Here is a 4,924-nt window from a genome sequence, read left to right as displayed (position 1 = left end):
GTTTGATTTTGGCTTGGTTTTAGACTATTGTAAAAGGTTTTGTTTCTCTGGTTTTTTCCCTCAGTTTATTTGTTTTTGGTAGACAGGAAGACTACTGAATGGTTTTTGTTAATTTTATGTGCTTCTACTTTGCTGAAAGAGTTTATCAACTAGAGAAGTTGCTTGGTAGAAGTTTTAGGTTCACTTACGTTCACAAGCATATTATCTGTAAATAAAGATCCTTTGACTTCTTCTTTTCCTATTTTTGCACCTTCGGTTGTCTTATTGCTCTAACGCAGACTTCATGTACTGTATTGAAAAACTATGGAGACAATGGACAACCTTGTCTTCTTCCTGGTTTTAGTAGAAATACTTTGAGTTTCTCTACATTTAAGTTGATATTGGCTATAGGTCTGCTGTAAATAAGCTTTATTATGTTGAAGTAGGTCCATTGTTTGTTTTTTAAAAACAAAATAATATTTTATTGATAATTTGGAAATTTCACGTACTGGACCATGATCACATTCACTTTCCAATCTTCCCAGGTTCATTCTCCACCATTGTGACCTTTCCCAAAACAAAAGAAAAAAAAAGAAAGAAAATACTCTGTCTACTTCGAATTGCTCATATACTCTTTGGAGCATGGTCAAAGACCCAGTGACCAGCCTCTTAATGAAAACCGAGTCCTTCCCCAATCCCACCCCACCAGAAGCAGTCAACTGTGAAAAGCTACGTGTCAGTGTCTTTATCACAACTCTTCTCACTAATTAATTTATTTATTCCTTTTATGTTCCATCGCAGGCCCCCTCCTCCCATTCCCCCCTCTCTTTTCCTTCGTACCCCACCCACTTTTTTTCTGAGAAACATGAAGCCTCCACTGGGTATCAAGTCACTGCAGAATAGGTGTATCCTCTTCCACTGAGGCCAAACAAGTGTCCCAGTTAAGGGAACAGGATCCAGAAGCAGGCAACAGAGTCAAGGGCAGACTCCTTTCCAGTTGTTGGGTGACTCACATAAAGAATAAGCTGCACATCTGCTACATATATACACAGGGCCTATTTCCAGCCTATGCTTGCTCTCTGGTTGGTGGTTCAGTCTCTGGGTGCCCCAAAGGGTCCAGGTTAGTTGACTCTTTTGATCTTCTTGTAGAGTCCCTATCCTGTTCTGCTCGCTCAATCCTTCCCCCAACACTTCTACAAACTTCTCTGAGCTCTGCTGTGAAATGTTTGGCTATGGGTCTCTGCATCTGTTTCCATCAGCTGTTGGGTAGAACCTCTCAGAGAACAGTGATGTTAATCTCCTGTCTAGAACATAACAGAGTATCATTAATAGTGTCAGGAATTACCTCTTCTTGCTCATGGGATGGGTCTTAAGTTCGGCCAGTCATTGGCTGGGCATTCCCTCAGTCTCTGCTCCATCTTTGTCCCTGCATATTTTGTAGGCAGGATACATTTGGAGTCAAAGAATTTGTGGGTGGGTTTGTGTCTCTTATCACTGGAGTCTAGCCCGGCTACAGGAGGCAGCCACTTCAGGCTTTATATCTTCCAGTGCTAAGAGTGTCAGCTAGAGTCATCCCCATAGACTCCCCCCTGGAGCCTCCCAGAGATCCCCCACCTCCAACTTCTGTTCTCTCCACCACTCACCCTACCTCATCCCCTCACTATCTGCTCTTCCACCCAGTTCTATCCTTCCATCTACCTCAGATGACTATATTATTTCCCCTTCTGAGTGAGGCTCAAGCATCCTTTGGGCCCTCCTTGTTATTTAGATTCTTTGTGTTTGTGGATTCTAGCATGATTATACTGTACTTTATGGCTAATAGCTACATATAAGTGAGTACATGCCATGCATATTCTTTTGGGTCTGGGTTACCTCATTCAGGATATTTTCTAGTTCCATTCATTTACCTGCAAATTTCACGATGTCACTGTTTTTAATAGCTAAATGGTAGTTCATTACCTAAATGAACCATGTTTCCTTATCCATTTTTCAGTTGAGGAATATCTCTGTTCTTTCCAGTTCCTGGCTAATATGGAATAATAAAAGTTGCTATGATCGTAGTTGGGCAAATGTCCTTGTAGTATGGTGGAGCCTCTTTAAGATATATTTCCAATTTTCTGAGAAACTGCCAAATTGGTTTCCAGTGTGGTTGTACAAGTTTGCACTCTCACCAGCAATGGAAGAGTGTTCCCCTTGTTCCACATCCTTGTCAACATGTGCTGTCACTTGAGGTTTTTATCTTCCCCATTCTGATAGGTACAAGGTGGAATTTCAGAGTTGTTTTGATTTGCATTTCCCTGATGACTACGGACATTGAAAATTTCTTTAAGTGTTTCTCAGTCATTAGAGCCTTTTTGAGAATTCTGTTTAGCTCTATACCCTATTTTTAATTGGGTTATTTGGCTTGTTGGTATCTAATTCCTTGAGTTCTTTATATATTTTAAATATTAGCCTTCTGTCATATGTAGGATTGGTGAAGATCTTTCCCCATGTTGTAGGGTCCCATTTTGTCCTATTGGTGGTCCTTTGCCTTACAGAAGCTTTTCGGTTTCATGAGGTCCCATTTATCAACTGTTGATCTTAGAGCCTGAGTCATTGGTATTCAGTCCAAGAAGTTCTCTCCTGTACCAATAAGTTCAAGGCTATTCCCCAATTTCTCTTTTATTAAATTTAGTGTATCTAGTTTTATGTTGAAGTCCTTGATCCATTTGAACTTGAGCTTTAGGCAGTCTGACAGATATGTGTGGGACAGTAAGCCATGAGAGATAGCCTGGTTCTCAGTTGAGCTAAAGGATCTGAAGCTCTGGAGACCCTGAAGGGATGTTAGGAGCTTTGCCTGCTCCCGGGCACCAGGCCCCTGTCACTAGCCACAGCCCCCCATAGATTTGTGACCATCAGTCATGTAAGGGCAATGCCCCAACCCCTACCATGGTAGATGAGGCATCCCTAACATCTCAGACCATGATAATAGGAAAAGAGAGGTGACCTTTGGTCATGTGGGCTCACGACAGAGATTTCCATGTTCATGTGGTACCTAGATGCCTGGCAGGCATAGCCAATAAGCTTTACTTTCCAGACATTCCTCCCAGCAAAATGTATTTAGTCTCAGGCCCACCCTGAGAAGTGGGGTACAGTTTTACTCATCCACTTTCTGCCATGACAATAAATGCCTTAAAATCATGGACTGTCTCTTTTCATTGGGATCTGCCATGGGGAGCCATGGAGAAGGCCTTTGCCTACAGAGCCGTGTCTAATCTCCTGTAGAATGCCTCTCTGCACTCCCAGCCACAACTGCCACCAAGACTGCTACCATCACGCCAAAGACTCTCCCCATGGGACTAGATGGAGCTCCCCTTTCCCCCTCCCCAGCCTGGGCTAGTCCCAGCCTGAGGGTTCCCACTCTGTTCTCAGCTCTTTCATGGGTCCCAGAGGTGCCTGGGATGTCCAAGAGGCTGAGAACCAGATGGTCCCAGCTTCGTTGCAGACCTGCAGACCCCTGAACCAGCTCCAGCTGTTCTGTGCCTCAGACTGTGCTTTTCCACCCCAAGTGGCAAGGAACAAGTGCAGTCAAACTCCCTGAATTCTGCCTCCCCAAGCAGTCATACCCTGTGGCAGAGCAGACACGGGATCCACAACCCTACAGATATGGATCTATTTTCATTCTTAAATATGTAGACATCTAGTTAGACCACACTATTTGATGAAGATGCTTCCTTTTTCCCACTGTATGGTTTTAGAGTCTTTGTCAAAAATCAAGCGTCCATAGATATGTGGGTTTATTTCGGGTCTCTTCCAATGTGTATCCCATTGTTCTACTTTGTCTTATTGTTCTATGTATGACTTCAAGTGCTATATTGGACAGATATTGAGAAAGTGGGCAGCTTTGTCTTGTCTCTGATTTTAGTAGAATTTCTCTGTTTCTCTCCATTTAATTTGATATTGGCTATTGGATTGATATATATATATATATATATATATATATTGTCTTTCTTGTGTTTAGATATCTTGTAGTCCTCATCTCTCTATACATTTGTAATAAGGGGTTTTGGGTCTTGCCAAAAGATTTTTCAGGATCTAATGAGATGATCATGTGGTTTTGTCTTTAAGTTTATTTATATGGCAGAGCTCATTGATGGATTTTCATATATTGAACCATCCCTGCATCCGTGGAATGAAGCCTACTTGAACATGGTGAATGATATCATTGATGTGTTCTTGGACTTGGTTTTTCAAGTATTTTATTGAGTATTTTTGTATCAATGCTGATAAGGAAAATTGGTCTGAATTTCTTTTCCTCTATTGAGTCTTCATGTGATTTAGGTATCACAGTGACTATAGCCTCATAGAATGAGTTTGAATGTTCCTTCTATTTCTAATTTGTGAATAGTTTCAGGAGTATTCGTATTAGCTCTTCTTTGAAAGTCTGATAGAAATATGCACTAAAAACATCTGGCCCTGGGCTTTTTTTTTTTGGTGGGGGGGCAAGTTGGGAGAATTATTGAGTACTTCTATTTCCTTATGGGTTAAAAGACTATTTTGATAGTTTGCCTAATCTTGATTTAACTTTGGCAAGTGGTATCTCCCTTGAAAATCATCCATATAGTTTAGATTTTCTAACTTTGTGGAGTACAGGCTTTTGAAGTAAGGCATAATGATTCATTGAATTTCCTCAGTGTCTATCATTATGTCTCCTTTTTCATATCTGATTTTGTTAATTTGAATACTGTCTCTGAGCCTTCTAGTTGGTTTGGCTAAGGGTTTGTCTATCTTGTTGATTTTCTAAAAGAACCAGTTCTTGGTTTTCTTGATTCTTTGTATGATTCTCTTTGTTTCTAATTAATAGATTTCAGCCCTGAGTTTTATTATTTCCTGCTATCTATTCTTCTTAGATATGTTTGCTTCTTTTTGTTCTAGAGCCTTCTCCTATTGCTTTATGAAGGCACGT

This window comes from Grammomys surdaster, unplaced genomic scaffold (genome assembly GCF_004785775.1).
Source record: "Grammomys surdaster isolate TR1022 unplaced genomic scaffold, NIH_TR_1.0 144, whole genome shotgun sequence".
NCBI lineage: Eukaryota > Metazoa > Chordata > Mammalia > Rodentia > Muridae > Grammomys > Grammomys surdaster.
Note: the sequence above shows the minus strand (reverse complement) of the source record.